This window comes from Dasypus novemcinctus, chromosome 3 (assembly GCF_030445035.2).
Source record: "Dasypus novemcinctus isolate mDasNov1 chromosome 3, mDasNov1.1.hap2, whole genome shotgun sequence".
Lineage (NCBI taxonomy): Eukaryota > Metazoa > Chordata > Mammalia > Cingulata > Dasypodidae > Dasypus > Dasypus novemcinctus.
Genome location: NC_080675.1, coordinates 17,475,067 through 17,498,563, shown reverse-complemented (window position 1 = coordinate 17,498,563; position 23,497 = coordinate 17,475,067). Strand labels below are relative to the sequence as shown.

Here is a 23,497-nt window from a genome sequence, read left to right as displayed (position 1 = left end):
TGGTTTCAGACCACTGCAAAAAAGCAAATCTTGCAATAAAGCGAGTCACACCATAATTTTTTTGTTTCCCAGTGCATATAAAAGTTTTGTTTATACTATACTGTAGTCTACTAAATGTGCAATAACGTTATGTTATTGAAAAACACTGTACATACCTTAATTAAAAAGTACTTTATAGTTAAAACATGCTGATCATCACCTGAGCCTTCAGCAAGTGGGAATCTTTTTGCTGGTGGCAAGTCTTGCCTCGATGTTGACGGCTGATCACTGCTCAGGGTGGTTGCTGTAGGCTGGGTTGGCTGTAGCAGTGTCTTAAAATAAGACAACAGTGAAGTTCACTGCATCGATTGACTCTTCCCTTCACGAAAGATTTCTCCATAGCATGCGATGCTGTCTGATAACGTTTTACCCATCAAAGAACTTTCAAAATTAAAAGTCAGTCCTCTCAAATACTGCCGCTGCTTTATCAATGAAGTTTCTAAAATACTCTAAATCCTTTATTATCATTTCAACCGTGTTCACTGCATCTTCACCAGGAGTAGATTCCTTCTCAAGAAACCACAGTTTTTGCTCATTCTTAAGAAGTAGCTCCTCATCCATTAAAAGTTTTATCATGAGATTGCAGCAATTCAGTCACATCTTCAGACTCTACTTCTAATTCTAGTTCTCTTGCCATTTCTGCCATATCTGTAGTTACTTCCTCCACTGAAAATGTGAAAAGTCATCCATGAGGGTTAGAATCAACTTCTTCCAAATTCCTGTTAATGTTGCTATTTTAACCCCCTCCCATGAATCACAAATGTTCTTAACAGCGTCTAGAATGGTGAATCCTTTCCAGAAGGTTTTCAATTTACTTTGTCCAGATCCATCAGAGGAATCACTATCTATGGCAGTGATAGCCTTACAAAATGCATTTCTTAAATAATAAGATTCAAAAGTCAAAATGACTCCTTGATCCATGGGCTGCAGAAGGGTTGTTGGCTTTAGCAGGCATGAAATCAGCAGTCATCTCATTGTTCATATCCAACAGAGCTCTTGGGTGACCAGGTGCATTGTCAATGAGCAGTAATGTTTTGAAAGGAATCTTTTTTATGTTGAGCAGTAGGTCACAACAGCGGGCTTAAAATATTCAGTAAACCATGTTGTAAAAAGATGTTCCATCATTCAGACTTTGTTGTTCCATTTATAGGACACAGGCAGGGTCGATTGAGCAGCATTCTTTTTTTTTTTTTTTTTTTTTTTTGCATTTTTTCATGTGCTTTTTATTTTTTTTATTTTTATTTTTTAATTCATTTTTTTAAAATATTCAAGAAACATGAGGTCCCCATATACCCCCACCCCCCTCACCCCACTACTCCCCCCATAGCAACATTCTCCTCCATCATCATGACACATTCATTGCATTTGGTCAATACATCTCTGAGCTTCGCTGCACCTCATGGTCAATGGTCCACATCATAGACCACACTCTCCCACGTTCCATCCAGTGGGCCATGGGAGGACCTACAATGTCCAGTAATTGTCCCTGCAGCAGCACCCAGGACAACTCCAAGTCCCGAAAACACCTCCACATCTCATCTCTTCCTCCCATTCCCCACACCCAGCAGCCACCATGGCCACTTTCTCCACACCAATGCCACATTTTCTTCGATTACTAATCACAATAGTTCATGAATAGAATATCAGTAAGTCCACTCTGATCCTTACTGTATTCCTCCTTCCTGTGGACCTTGGCTTGGTTGTGTCCATTCCACATCTATGTCAAGAGGGGCTTAGATTCCACATGGATGCTGGATGCCATCCTCCTGCTTTCAGTTGTAGGCACTCTTGGCTCCATGGTGTGGTGGTTGACCTTCTTCAACTCCATGTTAGCTGAGTGGGGTAAGTCCAATAAACCAGACTGTAGGAGCTGAAGTCTGTTGAGGCTCAGGACCTGGCTATCATATGGTGGTCAGTCCAGAGATTCAGAACCCCTCGGTATATCTTAAACCCCAGCACCAACTACAATTCTGGTAAAGCAACAGGAAAGGCTTGTGAAAAGAGATCACATCTGAGTCTAGCTCCATCACACAGAAACACAAACTCCAAAGAAGGGTCAACTGACATGGCAGTGAACTCCATCTGCCATGACCATAAAACCTGTGGGTCTCTGTAGCCCTCAGAAGAACCAGTACCCAGGGTTGTATCTACTTTATCTGTCTCTGGGACTCTGCTCAGGTGTGCATAAGGGCAACCCCTCTGATAACCTCCCAGCTCTTTTTTAGAGACTCATAGCCATATAAACTCATTTGTCCTTTCCATTTCCCCCTTGATTTAGGTCAAAAAGCATTTTTAACTCCTGTTATTATAGGTAGACAGAGATACTCTGCTGGTCCGAGTTGAACCTTTTATTCAAGGTCATTTTCTAGTTATGTCATCAGCTCATACTTGGTAGTGATCCCTCAGCACCGGGGAGGCTCATCCCCGGGAGTCATGTCCCACACTGGGGGGAAGGCAACGAATTTACATGCTGAGTTTGGCTTCGAGACTGGCCACATTTGAGTGACACAGAGGCTCTCAGGAGGTAATGCTTAGGCACACTACTGCTCTAGGCCTTGTTCTTATTTCAGGTGCACAGGCTCACAAGCATAGTCATTAGTATCAGGGGCTCATTGTTGGACCTTCATTCTTTTTTGGTCTTTGCCGTTGCACTTGGGGGATTGTTGCTGTTCCTTTAGGGACTGTGACAGAGCTCCCCTGGCTAGGATCTCAGCACTCCCTCTGTTGTTCTTTTTAATTGTTTCCACTATGAATATATCCAAACATTTTTATGTACCCTGGATATATGCCCTGTAGAACTCCCTGCCAACCATGTGTCCCCTGTCAGCCCTGGGATATTTGGAGTGTTAAATGAGCATTGCCTTCAACTTAAAGTCACCAGCTGCATTAGTCACTAACAAGAGAGTCAACCTATGCTTTGAAGCTTTGAAGCCAGGCATTGACTTCTCCTCCCTAGCTAGGAAAGTCCTAGATGGCATCTTCTTTCAATATTTATGTTGATTTATGTAGCCACCTTCATCACTGACCTTAGTTAGGTCTTCTGGATAACTTGCTGCAGCTTCTACATTAGCACTTGCTGCTTCACCTTACACTTTTATGTTATGGACAGTTTATATTAGTCTGCCAAAAGGGTTCTGATGCAAAGTACCAGAAATCTGTTGGCTCTTATAAAGGGTATTTATTTGGGGCAAAAGCTTACAGTTACAAGACCCTAAATAGCCCATTTCAAGGCTGCTTTCTCACCAAAGTCTGTTGCCTTGGCTTGAAGCAAGATGGTAGACGATCTCTACCTGGTCTCTAAGGCCTTCTCAGCTGCTCTTTTCTCTTCTGCTGCAAACTATCAGGCAAATGGCTCATCCCTCTTCCCAGGACTATAGCTTTCTCCTTTCTGTCACATGGCAGGACTGAAATGACCAAGTTTTCTCTTCTTCCATGTGTCTCGAGTGTCTGTTTCATCAGCCCACCAAAGGGACAGGGACTTAATCTCAATCTCGCCCTACCGACATGGTTGAATCAAAGCCCTAATCTTAAGGTAATTTAATCAAGACATGTCAGCTGAATCTAATGCATTCAAAGGGTATCATATGCATGAGAGGTGGAGGCGTCTTTGGGACATGGAGCTGCCCTGGATGGTGCTTCAGGGGCAATCACCGGACATTGTAAATCCTCACAGGGCCCACTGGATGGAATGGGGGAGAGTATGGGTCATGATGTGGACCATTGACCATGAGGTGCAGAGGTGCCCAAAGATGTACTAACCAAATGCAATGGATGTGTCATGATGATGGGAATGAGTGTTGCTGGCGGGGGGAGAGGTGGGGTGGGGGTGGTGGGATTGAATGGGACCTCATATATATATATATTTTCAATGTAATATTATTACAAAGTCAATAAAAAAATAAAAATAAAAATAAAAAAAAACAAAGGGTATCATATGCAGAGGAATAGATAACTTTACAAACATAACCTCTCTTTTAGGGATTCATAAATGATCTCAAACTGCCACATAGCTGCTTTCTTTAAACCTCATGAACCAACCTCTGCCAGTTTCAGACTTTTCTTCTGTGGCTTCCTCCCCTCTCTTTACCAACATGTACTTCCAAAACTGCTGAGGAAGGGGAAGGAAGTGCCAAAGAGTTGAACATCAGCCAGTAAATGGCCACTATCTAGAAGCGACACAGTCATCTCCACTTGCGTTTCATGGGCCAAATTGTGTCACATGGCCACACCCAATTCCAAGGGTTGAGGGAAATAAAGTTTTTCTAGGAGTCCAGAAGTGGATAAGCCCAGATATTGGGGAACAGTACTGGTTCCTACCACGCGGGCATGCATATAGTACACTAGACAGGGCACTGATAGATTTTAAACACTGGGGAGATGAGAACACGAGAGTAGGATAGAAAAATTAAGTTGCAAATTGTTCACACACAGACATACGTGAGAAGGACCTGCATCATTGCTAATAGTGAACCCCACATTCTGCTCTGAGTTTTCTAGTTGTCAACATAAAGAGGAAACTACAGTCATTAAGTGGTTCCCGTTTTCTAAGCTGGTTGCTTGGAAGACACCCAGCTTTTGCAGACTTGGATAAAAATTTCTCCTACAGATTGTCATAAAGGGGACAAAGTAGTGTGGTGAGCAACCTCCTCCAAAGCATCTCACCCATAAATCTGAGAGTACTGTGTGCTCCCGAGTGGCATAGCCTCCCTCCCTGCAAAGTGCCGTTCAGTAGAAGCTCCTCTGCCAAAGTCCAAAGTGACACCAGGTGAACATGCAGCAACCAGTGGACTATCCAGAAGGAGATTTAGAATCTAAGTGTTGGTGCCCTTAAGAATCACCTGAGGGAAGAGGTGGTGCTGTTAAAGTATAGGGGCTTCGGCCCCACTTTCAGAGATTCTGATTAAGATCTGCATCTAAAGAAACTTCCCCGGCAGGACTCTGATGTAGGCAGTACATTGTGCATACTTCGAGAAATTCTACATCCCAAGGAATATATGATAGGAGTTGGCAGATTGTTGAAAATTGAAACCTTCCGTGAGGTTCTATGCACACCTCAGTATTCAAAGAATGGTCTGTGAATCAGCAGTTACCAGCTTTGCCTTGCAGCTGGCTAGAAATGCAGAGTCGCAGGCCAACTCGAGGCCCACGCCATCAGAATCTGCACTTTAGCACAACCTCCAGTTGACCCTTAGTTAGGCACATGGTCATCTTGTGACGTTGCTGATGAGGACAGGCCCTCTCTGTGCCTTAAGCCCTTTAATGAGACCAATGGCCGGGCTAATAGGACAGGGCTCTGGGCGGTGCTGGTCTGTTGCCATGGTAGACGCCCTTGCCAGCTGGTGGTTTAGTGCACCGAGCAGCAAGTTCATGGGGAACGCATTATCCAGAAGCAGGCTGAGCAAGTGAGCCTGGCTGGTGCAGCTCAGAAAGAGAAGTTCGGTCCCGGATGGGTGGTGTCTGACTCGAGGTACATGACCAAACTTCCAAAAACGGTTTTATTCACGTTAATTAAACAGAAACAATGATAGCGGCATTCCCTTCTGGCCCTGGGTGTGGCTCAGGATTGGCACTGCGGGCCTGGGTCCCAACTACCAGGCTCTCGGGGGGCCAGAGCTGAGCTACATGTATGAGATTTGGCCTGGGCGTTGTGTGATTCTTTGAATATTGTTTTGGGACTCTCTCGTATATGCTGTTAAATGTATTTTCTTTCCTGCATGGGCATAAGTCTGAGGAAAGAGCTTCGGCAATCCTACAGCTACAAATTATACCAGGTTCAAACAACAAAATATTGGAAATCACCATTTGACAGTATAAAGCTATAAACTGGCATCAAAGAAGGTGAATGGGGCATTCAGAAAGAACAAAGCCTCCGCAGGAATATATTAATGCCCTGCACATGTCTAGATTTAAATCATACACTGAGTAGACACGTACCATTTTACTAAGCATTTGTGCGAAAACCTGGGCACGTCAATGTCTTGCTTAGGGACCACACTATAAAGAGGCAGTCAGAATTTTGTTTTCTTTCATTTCTGAAAATAAAAGAAATAAATGCTCATTTTAGAAAACTTGAAATATATGGCAAAGGATAAAAAAGTAGAAAGCACCCATAATTCTGCCATTCAATAGGAGCCAGTTAATATTCTGGTGTATCATTTTATATTGAATTTAAAATGCATCATTATTTTATGTACCGTTAGGAAAGAAAAAAATACTAACAATTATATTCTGACATGCTAATAATTGTGTGCTGCATCCTGATTTCAAATATATTACATTTTGGGAGTAGGTTCTACTTAAAATCAATGAAAAATATCAATTTTGTGTTCCATTGTTTTCCATATCACCATTATAATGTGAGCATATTGTTGTACTTAGGTAAAAATGAATCTCATTATGATTATAATTTCCTTGATTTAAACTAAAGTTGATTAATTTTAAATATTCATTTAAAATACTTAGAATTCATCAGTGTATATCTGTGCCTTATGTTTACAGGGTTTTAGCTCTTCAAATTTGTCATACTTTCCATCCATTGTTTTCTGTTCAGTGTTTATTATTTCGATATAGAAATGTTTTCAATTTCTCTACAGTTTCATATTTTATTCTTTTCCTTGTGATTTTTTTCATTGTCTTTATGCTTAGAAAATCTTTTCCCATATAGATCCCAGAAGAATACTAGTTTTTGGTCAGTTTTTCCAACGATTCTACACTTCCAGTCATTGCAGTAGTTTTTAAAGCATTTAATATATTGTTTCATGTGAACAATGATGGGTACATTTTAAGATTATAGCCAAAGAATAGTACATGGAGTAGATGGTAAGAGTTTGCATTCATTCAGAATAGGGAGAGAGGGCCCTGTCTCTTGGGATCCAGCTTTACAAAATCTTGAGGAGGCTCAGACTCTCTCCATTATGAGAACTTGGGTTTGTTCAATTATTTTTTTCCAAGTTGGACAATTTCAGTATCTTGAAATTAACTTTAAATTCCAAGACATAGCGCTCATTCTCCCCTGTCCAGTGCATGTGTATATCCATCTCATTAAGAAATTTCATTAAGAAATTTAGTTTATATTATGAAAATGATTGTCTCCTTCTTTCCCCCTAAGTTTCATCCTGTTCTCTCTTCCCCTCCAATTATGTAACTCACGTAACTCTTGGGCTTCTCCAGGTCCTGTCTAAGGGTAGTGGTCTATTCCAAGAAGCACGGTCCATTCACCAAAAACAATGAAAGGGTGAGCAGCTGTGGCTCAAGCAGTGGAGTGCCTGCTTCCCACATAGGAGGTCCCAGGTTTGGTCCCCTGTGCCTCCTAAAAACAAAACAAAACAAAGCAACAAGCAAACAAGTGAAAAGACTGAGGGGAGCCAATGTGGCTCAGTGGTTGAGCGCCAGCTTCCCACGTACGAGGTCCTGGGTTCAATCCCCGGCTCTGATACCTAAAAAATAAACAAGAACCAAAACGGTGGAAGAGTAATTCATTTTTTTTTCTTGCATCTTTACAGAACTTGGCAGCGTCTCCAATTTTTAACCCAAGGGGAAGTTCCCTTTCCCCTTTCTCCTAGTCTCTCATATCTCAAAGCTCTGGAGCATCTTACCCCAAAACCTCACCCCCAACCCAGCCCCCCACTCCGCCCCTCAGCCCTCTCAGCCTTCCTGTCCCCCGTCATTCCTTCTCCCCTGCCTGCTCTCAGTTCTGTAGACTGGCATGACCTCCCCAGCTCCTCTTCACTTTCCCCGTTTAGCCTATTATCTGGGTTCAGTAAAGTGAAGAAGTGAAGTGAAATGAAAAGTAGAGTGGAGTAGATTCCTGGGAGCTGACCCAGGCGGGCGACAATCCTTTCCCATTAGAAGGAAGAGGAGGATGGGGGTGGGACGGGAGGAGCTACCGGTCACTCGTAGGTTCATGGTTTCGTCTCTGTACATGGAAAACAGCCCTTGGAGGAGACATGGCTGTTCACAAAGCCCTCGGACCTGTGGGGGGCTGTGGGGGGAAGAGCGTGGGCGCCTCTGCCCTCCCCGTCACCCTCTGCCTTCCTCACCTTCCTCAGGAGCTCTGACAGTCTCCTGCCATGTCTCTGAACTGCCAGATGTTGTGCCACTTCTCTGAAATACTCTGCCTCTGGCACCGGCGCTCCAGCTTCCTGTGGCCACAGAGCTCTTTTGAAGCCTGGTTCCTGGGCTCAGGGTTGCTTGCTCCCACTCTCTGATCGACCCTCAGCTTCACTTCTAATGCTCACCTCTCCTTAGAGCACACAGGGGTCAGCCCAGGAGCAGACAGGAACGGAACTTGGAGGTAAGTTGTGATGCCTTTGGAGGCAGGGGGGCCTGCCCGCTGGAGACGGCAGCTCCACCACACGTACTCAGCTTCTACCTTTTAAACACTATGCTGGCCAAACAAGGCTGCTGGCCGTTAACCCAAGAGTTTGAGTCTATCTCAGCTGAAGCTTTGATCATCCATGAGCTCCCGGCTTCCTTGCCTTTGTTTTTTTAAAAGATTTATTTATTTATTAATTTCTCTCCCCTCCCCCCCACCTCAGTTGTCTGTTCTCCATGTCTATTTGCTGCGCCTTCTTCTTTGTCCGCTTCTGTTGTTGTCAGCGACACGGGAATTTGTGTCTCTTTTTGTTGCGTCATCTTGTTGTGTCAGCTCTCCGTGTGGGCGGCACCATTCCTGGGCAGGCTGCACTTTCTTCCGCGCTGGGCGGCTCTCCTTACGGGGCGCACTCCTTGCGCGTGGGGCTCCCCTACGCGGGGACACCCCTGCGTGGCAGGGCACTCCTTGCGCGCATCAGCCCTACGCATGGGCCAGCTCCACACGGGTCAAGGAGGCCTGGGGTTTGAACCGCGGACCCCCCATGTGGTAGGCGGACGCCCTAACCACTGGGCCAAGTCTGCTTCCCTTCCTTGCCTTTGGGAGCAACAAGGATGGGAAGCTCTTAACACTTCTTGAGCAGCAGCAGCCTCTTGGTTTTGCAGTTTGTTTCAGTACGTTTGTGCAGGATACTTGATCACCTCCAAAGGTGGAGTTGGCGGATTAGCTGTTTCTTGTACACACGCTTATTTCTAAAAAGAACTAGGAGCAGTTATATTTTAACCCTTCTCATTACTACACATGAATGTTTTGTTATTTATGAGTGCATGAATTTGTGTTTTTCCCCTTTTACATTATTTTCTATGAACATTCCCAAGTATTTCATGTGTGCCCATGTAAGTACAATAGGTCACTTAACCAGTTATTGGATTTTTGAGTTACAAGGGATTTTACTATCATGTATAATAAAAATCATAAAAAATTTTTGAGTGCTTACCTTGAGTTAAACACAGTACCCATATTTAGGTATGTTTCACTCTTCTCACAATCCCAAATATATAGGTCCTCTCCACGGTTGATAAAAACTCATCCACTCACTAGCTTTTTAAGTGTTCAGCTCTTTAACTCATCTCAAATTTTATATAAAAGGCTGCTTTTTTAATGCTTCTGTGTGGTTGGCTATATAATTATGCTTTGATTTATTTCTAAAATTATCACATAATGAGTTGAGAATGTGCATTTTGCAGAATTCTTTTTTATTTGTTGAATGTTTCTTTGTATCCTGGTATCTGTATGTATTTCAGCTATTTTTTCTCTCATGTTACAAGATTTTGGAGCTGGAGGGAACCTAATCCCCAACCACCCTCCAAACCTAGTAAACACCCCCAAAACAACATTTTGTTGTGTGGTTCAAGACAGCATTATTGATTTCATCATTTGCATTCCTTTTATTAATATTTTATTAATGTTACACTTGTTTATATTTTAATGCTTTATATGCTTAAATCTGATGTTTACTTAAATATTAAAAGTTCTGCATTGTGTTAGCAGATACCTGCTGACTGTTAGACCATCTCTTAAACTACATCTGAATGGGGACCAAGACCAAGAACATGTCCAAACTGGGGCATACAATTCAGTCCACCACAGTGGCCTCTCTTTGTACCCCCAAAAGACATGTATTCCATCACAACATCCCAAAAGCCTTGTGCCATTTTAGAACAATGCTAAGTACAAAGTCCCATCAAAACCAGGGGTGGGCGTAGTCCATCCCACGACAAAATTCCTGTGTCTGATGGGCCTGTGAAAACAAGCTGCTTCCAGCATATAATAGTGGGACAGGCGTGGGCTAGACATTTCCATTCCACATGGGAGAAATTGGAAAGAAAACTGGGGTTGCAGTTCCCAAGCATCTTCATAACCTGGCAGGGCAAACTCCTTAGATCTCAAAGTGTGAGAGCCATCTGTGGCCTGATGCTTTGTCCTCTGGACCTGACGGAGTGGCAGCTTCACCCATTCCAAGCACTGGGGCAGCAGCCACGCCGTGCCTGAGCGCTGGAATGTAGGCCCCTCTCTCTCCAAGCATCAGAATGGTGACCAGGCTCTCCATGAATGCTGAGGCATGGCCCCACCATCTCCTTACACTGGGGTGATAGCACTCTCCTGGAATAATGGGACACAAAGCCTGTCCCCTCTGAGTGCTGGGGCAGATGGCCTGCCCCCTCCAAACACAGGGGTGGACTTACTCTTTCCACATATATGGATGGGGCCTGCTCTCTTGGCCTGAAATCTTTTCAGTCCAGACGTTTCCTTCCATGGTTCTGACCTTGAAGTCATTCTTCCTTCAATTCGTCCCCTCCCTGCCCATTTCAGTCCAGGCTGGCAGTGGTTCTGCTCATTCAAATTTCTCAAAACCCTGTTGGCGTTGTGTGCAGTTCAAGGAACTTGGTTTCATTAGACAAAAGAACTTTCCACAGATCCTTCCTGGATAACAGCATTCCTAATTCTGACCTGCTGAAATGGCTGACTGGATCCCTGTTCAGCCACACTGTCTTTAGCAAAGAGTTGTTCAGTTAAACCCTCACCTGGAGCCCTATCCTCTGGGAAGTCACTTCCTGAAAGTTCAGGGAGGTCCCTGGTAGAGCCACTTCTGGCCCTAGTCTCAGAGCATGCTACCTGGATAGGCTGCAAGTTTTCAAAATCATCAATTTCTGATTCCTTTGTGCTTAAGATTTTAATTCTCAGCTCCTCCCTTTCCTCTCATATTTTACTATATGAAAGGAGAAACAAGGTTGTACCTTCTACACTTAGCTTGGAAATCTCAGCTAAATATCCACGTGCATTGCTCTCAAGGTCTGCCTTCTGTCCAACATCAGAACATAGTTTCACCAGATTCTCTGCCACTTTATAACAAGGATCGCTTTTTTTCCAGTCATTTCCTTCTAAGGCCTCAGTGGAGGGCCGTATTGTTCACGGCAGTCTCTTCAAAGCAATCAAGGCTTTTTTTAACTGAGCACCCCTACAATTCTTCCAGCCTCTACCTGTTACTCACTTCAAAAGCTGTTTCCGCCTTTTTAAGTATTTGTCATAGCACCCCACTTTCAAGTACCAAAAACAGCCATAGTTTCCTGGCTCCTAAAACAAATACCATACAGTGAGTTGGTTTACACAATGGGAATTTACTGGCTCAATTTTGACGTTAGGAGAAGTCCAAGGTCAAGATGTCAGCAAGGCAATACTTTATTCCCAAAGCCTGTGGTGTTCTGGGCCTGGCCGCCTGTGATCCTTGGTCCTTGGTTTTCATGCCCCATGGCAATGCACATGGCGATGACTTCTCCTTTCCCCACAGGTTCCATTGACTTCCAGCTTCTTCCTTTGGTTTTCTTCTCTGTCTGTCTAAATTTCATTCTGTTTAAAAAAGACTACAATAATCATGATTAAAGCCCAATCTGATTCAGTGGGCCACACCTTAACCAAGTAACATCTTCAAGAAATTCTATTTACAATGGGTCCACACCCACCAGAATGTGGATCAAGATTAAGAATTTGTCCAAACTGGGCTGCACAATTCAACCCACCACAAACTCTCTAGTTGCAATCTTTGGAAATTTTAGTTGAAGTAACCACTTAACGCATTTGGCACATTTAATATTTGATTTCATTTGTGTTACCCTCTCTCATTCTGTATTTCCCTTTATTTTTCCATTCTCTTTTCAATTCTGTACTTCCCATTTTGTCTGATGGTTTGGCTAGTGTTCGGTCTACCTCTATTAAGGGGAAATGGGTATCTATCCTTTCTGCCCTTTTAAGTGTGATCAGAATGAAATGTTATCTAAACTACCTAGGGAGAAACACTGTTTTTACCACTATTTTTCATGCTTGTAAATAAAATTGAGACCCCGCCTTCTCTGGACAATACAGAGTCCTTTGTCTTTTGACCTTGGGCTCATCCTCATTTGCTCCTATCTACCAGATCCAAGGTCTTGAAACTTGGACTCTGGAAATACTTTTTTTTTTTTTTTTTGGCTTACAATAATTTGTCTAATTTTTTTTTTCTTTATTAGAGAAGTTGCAGGCTTACAGAACAATCATGCACATAATACAGGATTTCTGTATACTACCCCACCACCAACCACCACCACTTGCATTGGTATAGAACATTTGTTATAACTGATGAAAAGACATTTTATAATTGTACTATTAACTCTAGTCCATGGTTTAACTTAGGAGTCACTGTGTAGTGTAGTCCCATGGATCTTTCAAAATATGTGTATTCTAGTACCATATAAATAATCTAACACTTTCTTTTTTAATTACATTCAGATATATATTTCAGTGGTGGAAACTTTTTTAGCAAGTGCATTTTTTCATCTTAGAGCCTACCTTGTATCATCACACCTGATTACCAAGAGCACATCACATTAACCTTTTTTTTCTCTTTAGCTTGTTTCTTCTTTGCCATTTCCCGCTTCATTTCCAATTCCATTCTTTTTCTCACGCCTTTGGGCCCTTAAGCTTTGGTTGATAATTTAATGAACACTGTTGAATTTTCTCAAGACTTGCTTCTGCCTTCAGACAGAAAGTAAAGCAAGACAATTAACCTTTGGAAGAATTACTTTTCCTCTGCGGTCTGAAAATAACACCCTGCTTACCACTGCATGGAGTGAGGGGAACGAAAGGGGTGAGCAGCATTTGTTAAGTGCTTCTTCTATTCTTAGACACTGTGCTTGATGCTTCCCTATTCCTACTCCTGCAATCGCCTTTAATGGCACTTTAGTCTTAAAACTGTATTGCCCCCTCTTGCTGGTGTATTACTGTTCCTTTATCAGTAATTTAAAAATTAAAAAACTTGACTAATATATCAGTTGCAAATTGTATGGGGCTGCAGGTAACAGAAATGCAGAGTGGCTTAAAAACAGCAGAGTTGACTCCTCTCACGTAACAAGTTGTTGGGAGGTCAGCAGTCCAGGCTGGCATGATAGCCCCGTGAGGCCACCAGTGTCCCATCGCTTTCTGTCCTTCTGCTCTGGCATGCTTGGAGGGCTCCTGCACCTCCAGGCATTGCAACTGCCATCGAGGCTGGAGGAAGGAAGGGAAGGGCAAAAGGTGTGTGCCAGCTGAGTTGGTACCCATGAAAAGAACTTTCTTGGGAGCCTCACCTTCCACTTATATTTCATAGTCAAGGACTGTGTCAACTGCCCTCCCCACCCCACCCCCACCTCCATGGGAGCTCACTGCCATCAATCAGGATCCCTTTAGCAAGGCAGGAGGGAAGACAGTATTGTGTATCTCATGAGAAAAAATGGTCTTGGACTTTCTTTTTGGGGTACTCCAAGAGTAGTTAATGTCTTAACTCTCAAAGCTTTTTGATCTTGGGAATTTTTTTTCAAGTGTTTTCTTAATGAGAGCTTAGACAGACCCTACCTATTTTGTTTATTTTGCAATCCTCATTTTCAAGTTGGATAATCATGTTTTTTTTTTTAATGTCTATTTATGTTTTTTAAAAAAGGGTTTAAAAAATGTATCAGGTACTTTTCATTTTCATCTATTTGCTTAATCCTGTATTTTGGTCTTGACTCTCCATTTATCTTACAGCTCACTAATTCGTTGTCTGATCACTGTCTGCTGCCCTTAGCAATATTTTTAGCAGATATTTATAAAGGGCCTATTATGTGTCAGGCACTGCTCTAAATATTGGAAGTTCCTCTTTACTATTCTTCCTCTGTCTTTATTATCATGTGATCATCCCTGACTTACAGTCCTTGACACTATTTTTCTCTCTTAAAATGGATTTTCTTCATCCAATCCTGCTTATTTGTGGAGTTTATCATTTTTCAATTTCCCCAGCTATTAATACAAACCTTCCCCCTCCCCCACCCCCAACAGAATCTTGAGAGTCTTCTTTGGGGTTTGTATTAGTTTCCTGGCTGCTAAAACAAATACCACACAATAAATACCACACAATGAGTTGGCTTAAACGATGTGAATTTATTGGATCACGGTTTTGAGGCTAGGAGAAGTCCAAAATCGAGGTGTCAGCAAGCCGGTGCTTTCTGCCCAGAGACTGTGCTGATACTGGTTGCTGGAAATCCTTGGGCGTTTTGGTCACGTGGCAGTGCACATGGTGACATTTTCTCCTTTCTCCTCCACACGGCTTCTTCCTCTGTGACCTTGTCTCTGAAGCTCCAGTAGTGGGGTTCAGACCCATCCTGCTTCAGTTGGGCCACATCTTAACTGAAGTTACTTCACCAAAAGGTCCTATTTATAATGGGGTCACGCCCACAGGAATGGATTAAGATTAAGAGCACGTTTTTCTGGGCTACATAATTCTAGTCTACCGCTGGGTTCGAAGTTTAAAAACTGAACTTATGCTCCATGTAGCGTTTCCCTCAGCGAGTCCTGTTCCGTTAATTCTGGCTGTTAGTATTTTCTGCACCAGATGTTATTATATTTTTGGTGGTTGGTACAGAGGCATTTCTCACCCTACCATATTTTGAGAAGACTTAGGTTCTTTTATTTAAGAGCCTGTGACTCAATAAAAAACAACAACTATGTAGAGAGACGTGTGAAAGGCACACTTTGAACACATAGGAATATGCTTGTGTTAAGTCCTCAGCAAAGGGTGGGTCTGTTTTCTGGGTTGATGGATGTAGACCGAATTCTGGGACTTGATAACTTGACACTATAACCATGACTCCTCCTTCAAATGATCAAGAAAAATTTCCTGGGGAACAAGGTGGGCTCTAGGGGCTATTTGAGGGGAGTTGCTGACCTGCTCATTCTCCCAACAATATTAGATAGGGAAATCAAGGTTTCTGAGTGCACTGGTAACTTTCCCAAGTACACATAGCTAATAACTAAGGGTGTATATAAGTTAGGAATTTTTTGTTTAGCTTTAAGTAACTAAGATTTGAAAAGTAGTGGTTAGAACACACAAGGTTTTATTCTCTCACTTAAAAGAGGCCTGCACTGCAAGTTCAGGGCTGGTATGGTGGCTGCAGAGAGTCACCAGAGAGTCGACTTCTTCAGCTCTGCACCCCCTATGGTATTGCCCTTGTCCTCAGGGTTCAATATGGCTGCTGGGACTCAGGCCCTCACATCCCTCTGAACATAGTAGGATGGAGGAAAGGAAGAAGAAAGGTGTGCCCCCTCCCCTTCAGGGAGATGTTTCAGATCAGTTGCTCCAAGAAGCAGACTCTGAGCTAAGGATTTGGGTGCAAGTGATTTATCAAGGAAATGCTCCCACAAGTAAAGGAGTAGGGAAAAGAGGATGGGCAAGGGGAAGAAACAAGCAAGGGGGTGATTTTAGATGACATCCATTGCTCCTTCCCTCCCTTTCAGTTGTATGTCCCCGCCTCATGCCCTGCCCACCCCAGAGCCACCTCTGGCTCACTTTAACTCATGTCCAGATACACAAACATGACTCACTTCAGAGCTGTCTTGGGGGACTCTGAGAAGACAGGCTCTTTTTCTTTCTGCATTCCTGGGAGACAAGGACCACGTCTGCATGAAGCTGCTGGAGCCAACTTTGCTGCTGTGATGTAGCCTTGAGAGTGACACTCACAGAAAAGAAGCAAAGCCAAGGCATGCAGAGAGGGGTGACATCATCTGAACCCCTTGATCCAGCCTGTCTGAAGGTGGACATTTCCATTACACATGTCAATAAATTTTCTTTTACATTAAATACCTTTTCATAGAGAACTAACTTTACTAACAACGTTAGTTTAACAAGAAATACAGAGTAAAATATTCCCTTTAAGTTTGCATTATTGTTTTCCCTTTGGAAACTAATGTCATGAAGGACGGATGATTCCATATCCTAACCCTTAAGACCTGGGAATACATTAAGTTACATGGTAAAGGGGAGTTCAGGCTGCAGGTGGAATTAAGGTGCCCTCAGTGTAGGAGATATCCCTGGTACACCCAGGGTAACCACGAGGGTCCTTAAAAGTGGAAGGAGGTGAAAAGAGGTCAGAGCAAGGCCATGTGAGAAAGTCTTGACCCACTTTTGCTGGCTTTGAAGATAAGGGGAAAGCTCAAGAGCCAAGGAGTGTGCAGCCAGCTCTGCCCTCAGCACCCCACCCACCCCAGCCCTGGGCAGCTCCCCCTGCACCTGCCCCATCTTGCCCACTCACCATGTGAGGCAGTTCTCTAGAAGACAAGAGGTTGTTTGCTTCTGAGCTCTGAAGCCAGGCTGTGTCCAGCGCCCCTCCTGCTGGGCCCTTCTTCAGCCCCCCTCTGATGTTTTGGTTGCTCTCCTGGCTCCAGTGACCCAAATGTCAGCCTGTGCTGGGACCCCAGACTGTCCCATCAGCCTCCTCACTGATCTCCCTGCCTCCAGTCTCTGCCTTCCAGAGTTCTCATACACTTCTGCCACTCCTGAAATTCCACCCTTTCTCTTCTTCTCCAAAGTTTCTGGTAGCACAGCAGCCTTACTCCACAGAGTTGCTGCTCAGTGGCCTGACAGTCGAGGCTTTTCATGACTCATCCATTGATCACACTCCTTGTGGCAGAGACTGCTAGATGCCTCCTGTGGCAGTTTGAGTTTATTTATGAATCCCAAAAAGAAAAAGATTAAGTTTGTAAACTAATCTATTTCTCTGGATGTGCTACCCTTTGATTGCATTACCTTCAGCTGAGGGGCCTTTGATTAGATTACCTGTTAAGAGTGCTGTCAGGCTTTTTTTATTTAATCCCCCCTCCCTGAGGCTTTTGGATGCTGTCTGCTTTCTTTGTCCGTTCACTGTGTGTTCTTCTGTGTCTGTATTTATTTTTATTTATTCCCCCCGTTTTGGCTCTCTTATGACTAATGCTGTGCAGTGCGGAATAAGGGTAGATACATTTTTCATGTGGACATCTGTTTGCATTTTTCTTGGGTATATATCAAGGTTTGGAATTGCAGGGTCATATAGTATCTCTATGTTTAACTGTATGAGGAACTACCTGTTTTCCATTTGATATTCCCACGAGCATCTCCACATTCTTGCCAACACCGTTGTTTTTTTTTTTATGATAGCCATTCTAGTGGGTATGGAGTGGTAGCTCATGTGTTTTTCATTTGCATTTCTCTAATAGCTAATGTTGTTGGCATCTTTTCATGTGCTTATTGGCCATTTGTATACTTTCTTGGAAGAAATGTCTTATTCATATCATTTACCCATTTTTTATTTGGGTTGTCTGTTTACTATTGAGTTATAAGAGTTCTTTATATTTGTTAGGAACAAGTCCATCATTAGATATATGATTTACAAATATTTTCTCTCCTTCTGTTGGTTAGCTTTTCACTTTCTTCATGGTATCCTTTCAAGCACACAAATTCTTAAATTTTGATGGCAGTTCCATATATCTGTCTCGTTGGTACTTTTGGTGTCATATCTAAGAGACCATTGCCTAATCCTAGGTCATGAACATTTACCCCTTTGTTTTCTTCTAAGAATTTTATAGTTTTAGCTCTTATATTTAGGTCTTTGATTTATTTTGAGTTGATTTTTATATATGGTGTGAGGTAAGAATCCAATGTCATTCTTTTGCATATATTGCACTGTTTGTCAAAAAGACTATTTTTCTCCATTAAATTGTTTGGTCACCCTTGTCAAAAAGCAGTTGACCATAGAGAATAATCTAGGAGCTGAAGAACATAGTCAGCCCGGAGGTGGATAATGATTGTGGTTAATAGAAATGTAAGAATGTTCTTTTATGAACTAGGACAAATGTATGTCCGTATTACAAGGTGGTAAGAATAGAGTGATACATGGGGAAAATACAATTACTATAACTTATGGACTATAGTTATCAGCAATATTTTAATCTTGCATCGGTGTCAAAGAAAGTACTATATCAGGGAAGTGGATGTGGCTCAACTGATAGAGCTTCTGCCTATCATATAGGAGGGCCAGGTTTTGAAAGTCAGGGCCTCCTAGCCCATGTGGCAAACTGGCCCACGTGGAGTGCTGCCACACGCAAGGAGTGTCACCCCACACAGGGGTGCCCCTTGCATTAGGAGTGCCCCCTGCACACGGAGTTTAGCCCCACACAGGAGTGCAGCCTGCCCAGGAGTGGTGTCGCCCACATGGAGAACTGATACAGCAAGATGACGCAACAACAGCAAAGAGACACAGAGAAGAGACAATATGAGATGCAGTGAATTAGGGAGCTGAGGTGGAGCAAGAGAATGATCACTTCTCTCCCACTCTGGAAGGTCCCAGGATGGGTTCCCAGAGCTGCCTAATGAGAATATCACCGACACAGAAGAACACACAGCAAATGGACACAGAGCAGACAACGGAGGGGGGAAAGGGGGAAAAAATAAGAAAAAGAAAGAAAGTACTATATCAACTCTAAGGGTCAGTAATTGGGGGATATGGGATATTTTTCTTTTGGACTAAGGAAAAATTTTAAAAATTTACATATGTGATGACTGAACAACTCTGTGATGAAAGTGAGAGCCCTGAATGTACGCTTTGGTTGCATTGTACAAGGCATGGGCCTATTTAACACAGTAAACCATGTGGTGAAAGATGGACTATTCAAATATAAGAGTGTTCTCTCATGAACTATAATAAATGTACAATACTAATACATGTTGTTAGTAATAGAGAGGTATATGGAAAAAAAATATACCAAACGTACGCTATGGACCATAGTTATTGGTAATAGCCTAATGATCTTTGTTCATAATCTGTAACAAATGTTCCACAACAATGCCACGCAAGTGTTGGTGGACGAGTGATGTATGGGAATTCCACGCATTATGCATGATTGTCCTATAAGCTCACAACTTCGCTAATAAAAATATGTATTTTAAAAAAAGTAATTGACCATAAATGTGAAGGTTGATTTCAGGACTCTGAGTTCTATCCCGTTGAGCTATGTGTCTGTCCTTATGCCATTGCCATACTGTCTCGATTCTTTAGCTTTGTAGTAAATTTTTAAATCAGAAAGTATAAGTCCTCAAACTTCTCATGATTGTTTTGGCTCTTCTGGGTCCCTTAAATTTCTCTGGAATTTTAAGATAAGTTTGTCAGTTTCTGCACAGGAGCCAGTTGAAATTTTGGTAGAGATTGCGTTGAACCCGTAGATCCATATGCATAAACCACCATCTTCACAATGTTAAGTGTTCCGGTACATGAACATGGATGCCTTTTACTTTCTTTACGTCTTCTTTAGTTTCTCAGACAGTGTTTTATAGTTTTCAGACTATGTTTTACAGTTTTCAGACTATGTTTTACACTTCTTTTGTTAAGTTTGTTCCTATGTATTTTATTCTTTTTGATTTCTATTGTAAATGAAATATTCTTAATTTCATTTTGTCGTGTTCACTGCAAGTGAATAGAAATATAATTGCTTTCTTTAAAAAGATTTTTAAAATTTATTTATTTCTTCCCCTCCCTCCATTGTCTGCTCTCTGTGTCCATTTGCTGTGTGTTCTTCTGTATCTGCCTGTACTCTCATTAGGTGGCTCCGGGTACCTATCCTTCAGGAGTGGGAGAGAGGTGATCATTCTCTTGTACCACCTCAGCTCCTTGGTATGCTAAGTCTCTTACTGTGTTTCCCCTGTGTCTCTTATTGTGTCATCTTGCTGCGTCAGCTCTCTGCGTTGGCTGGCACTCCTGTGCAGGGCGGCACTCCTGCGCAGGCAGCACCCCTGTGCAGGGTCGCACTCCTGTGCAAGCCGGCACTCCTTGTGGGCCAGCTCACTGCATGGGCCAGCTTGCCTTCACCAGGAGGCCCTGGGTATCAAATCCTGGACCTCCTATATGGTAGACGAGAACCCAATTGCTTGAGCCACATCTGTTTCCCACAATTGATTTTTGTATGTTGACTTGAATCCTGTGACCTTTGTGAACTCATGTATTAGTTTTAACAGTTTTTAGTGGATTCCTCAGATTGTCTACATATGAGATCATGTTATCTGAAAATGGAGATTGTTTTCCTTCTTCTTTTACAAGCTGGATGCTTTTCTTTCATTTTCTTAACTAATTGTCCTTTTTGGAATCTCCAATACAATACTGAATAGAAGTGGTGAGAGTGGACATCCTTCCCTTGTTCCTTATCTTAGGGGGAAAGTTTCAATCTTTCACCATTAAGTATGATGTTAGTTGTGGAGTTTTTAATTACATGGTCTTTATCAGGTTGAGGAAGTTCTCTTCCATTCCTCATTGGTCAAGTGTTTTTATCACAAAGGGATGGTAGATTTTTGTCAATATTTTTTTTTTGCATCTGTTAAGTGGATCACGTGGTAATGTCCTTTAGGCAACTGATATAGTGTATTGTGTTAATTGATTTTCAGATATTAAACCAACCCTGAATTCCTGCAATAAGTAGTTCTTGGTCATGGTGTATAATCCTATTTATACATTTCTGGATTCAGTTTTGCCACTATTTTGTTGAGGATTTTTGCATCTATATTCATAAGAGATATTCATCTGTAGTCTTCTTTTCTTGTGATATCTTTGTCTGGTTTTGGGAGCAGGATAATATTGGCCCATAGAATGAGTTGGGAAGTATTCATTTAGAGTTCTTTAGGGAAACGGACTTTGGCCCAGTGGTTAGGGCGTCCGTCTACCACATGGGAGGCCCGTGGTTCAAGCCCCGGGCCTCCTTGACCCGTGTGGAGCTGGCCCATGCGCAGTGCTGATGCGCGCAAGGAGTGCCGCGCCACGCAGGGTGTCCCCCGTGTAGGGGAGCCCCACGAGCAAGGAGTGCACCCATAAGGAGAGCCGCCCAGCGCGAAGGAGGGAGCAGCCTGCCCAGGAATGGCGCCGCCCACACTTTCCGTGCCGCTGATGACAACAGAAGCGGACAAAGAAACAAGAAACAAGACGCAGCAAAAAGACACAGAAAACAGACAACCGGGGGAGGGGAGGGGAATTAAATAAATAAAAATAAATCTTTAAAAAAAAAAAAAAGAGTTCTTTATATGTATTACAGAAGCTGTGAGCTTACAAAACAATCATGCATAACATGCAGAATCCCCAAATATCACCCCTCCACCAACACCTTGCATTGTTGTAGAACATTTGTTATAGATTGTTTTAGGTTACCAAAGGGTTACCAATGCAAAGTACCAGAAATGTGTTGGCCTTTTTATAAAGGATATTTATTTGGAGTAAAAGCTCACTGTTCCAAAGCTGTGAAAAGTCCATTTCAAGGCACTGTAAGAGGCTTTCTCACCAAAGTCTGCTACTGTTGATCCTGGCGTGTTGCCACATGGTGAAGTAAGATGGCTGACAATCTCTGCGGAGGTCTCTGCCTCTCCCTCCAGAATCTACCATCTCTCAAAGCTCAGCTTTGAGCAGCCAGGCATAGAGATTGTCTCTTTCCCAGCCTTCTATACCAGTCTTGGCCATTCTGCTCTCTTCCCAAGTTCAGCTGTGAACAGTCAGGCATAGAGCAGGGCTGTTCTCCTCTTGAGCTGCTCTGTGGGCCCAGACTCTTGGGCACTCCATGCTTAAGCAGTCCTCTTTCTTACACTGCAGAATCAAATATGTCAGCTCCCTTTTTCCTCTCTCTGAGTGAGTCCATTTATATCAGACCCAGCAAGGGGATGAGGACTCATCATGAATCACCCCCACTGACCTAATCTAGTCAAATGGGTCTCACACCCAAAGGAATGGATTAGTTTAAAACTTAATCTTTTGCTTTTGGGGATTCACAAAATTCAAAATGTTGCACGGATTATGAAAGAACATCATCAAATTATTACCACTGGCTATGGTCCCTAGTTTACATTTGGTATATTTTTTCCATACACCTCTCTATTAGTAACACCATGTGTTAGTATTGCACATTTGTTATAGCTCATGAGAGAATATTCTCATATTTGTATGGTTAACCACAGTCCATTTTCCACCACATGGTTCACTGTGTTATATAGTCCCATGCCTTGTACAATCCAACCAAAAGTGTATACTCATTGACTTTCACTTCTATCACAGAGTTGTGCAGCCATCACCTCAGTAAATTTTTTTTAATGTTTTTTCCTTAGTCACAAAAAAAGTCCCATATCCCCCATTATTGACCCTTCTTTTGACACTGACACACAAATATTACGACATTGCTCTTTCACCTATAGTTCTCATGTATCTTTCTGAGAGTGCCTAGAATATACATTGTTCAATAATTTAATTGTTCCCTCTATTTGAAGACATATAATTTGTTTCTCATTATTTGCTAGTACAACAGCTCTATATAGCATACTTTTTTTTAAGATTTTATTTATTTATTTATTTTTTAATTTATTTATTCCCGCCCCCCCCCCCCCCGGCCGCTTGCTTGCTGTCTGCTCTCTGTGTCCATTCGCTACGTGTGCTTCTGTCTGCTTGTCTCCCTTTGTTGCGCCATCTTGCTGCGCCACCTCTCTGCGGGTGTGGGCTGTCATCTCTGCAGGTGTGGGCCGTCAGCTCTCCATGGGCACGGGACAGCTTGCCTTCACAAGGAGGCCCTGGGAAGCGAACCCAGGGCTTCCCATATGGTAGACGGGAACCCAATCAGTTGAGCCACATCCGCTTCCCTATATAGTATATTTTTAAATTTTAATATTTGAAATGTACTTTTAAATATGTATAGGTACTGTCAAATTATTGCAAATTTTAAAATTTGGATATTCTCTCATCTTAACCAATTTGCAATAGTCTTGTTGTTCTCACAGCTACCATGGATCGCAGTCTTCCTCTTCCTCAGTGCTATACTAAGCACACTACATGCCTAATCTTACTCGCTCCTACAAAGTAGCACTATTATTTTCCCTATTCTGAGGCCGATAAAACTGAAACGCAGAGTTAAATTGCTTCCCCAAAGTCACACAGCTAGCAATTGGTAGAACCTTGATTCTCACTTTGTTTGACTGTGATTTAAACGGCACAGGGAAGTTAGCCTCTGAGGTAGTTGAAATTCTAGTGAAAAGCTAAATTAGAACCTGTGGCTCTGGTTCTGTGTTTATTTTTGCCCTCAGTGCCTTTGTATTTGATGTTACTGATGATATTTTTTCCTGGCTGATATTTCATCGAGACTGGGCTGCCAGGCTGACTGAGAAAGAAGCCGTCCAGGTCTCCCGCAGGTGATTTGAACAGAGTTCCCTTTTCCTCTTCCTTTCTCCTTACAGACCACACCCAGCACCCTTCCCATAGCAAACATTTGGTCCAGGGG

General features: G+C 42.7%; 1 protein-coding gene across 1 annotated transcript in view; it reads left to right on the top strand.

Annotated features, from left to right (window-relative positions):
- Window positions 1-23,497, top strand: part of KCNK13 (potassium two pore domain channel subfamily K member 13) — a 117,855-nt gene that overhangs the window by 3,851 nt on the left and 90,507 nt on the right. The window lies entirely within an intron of this gene.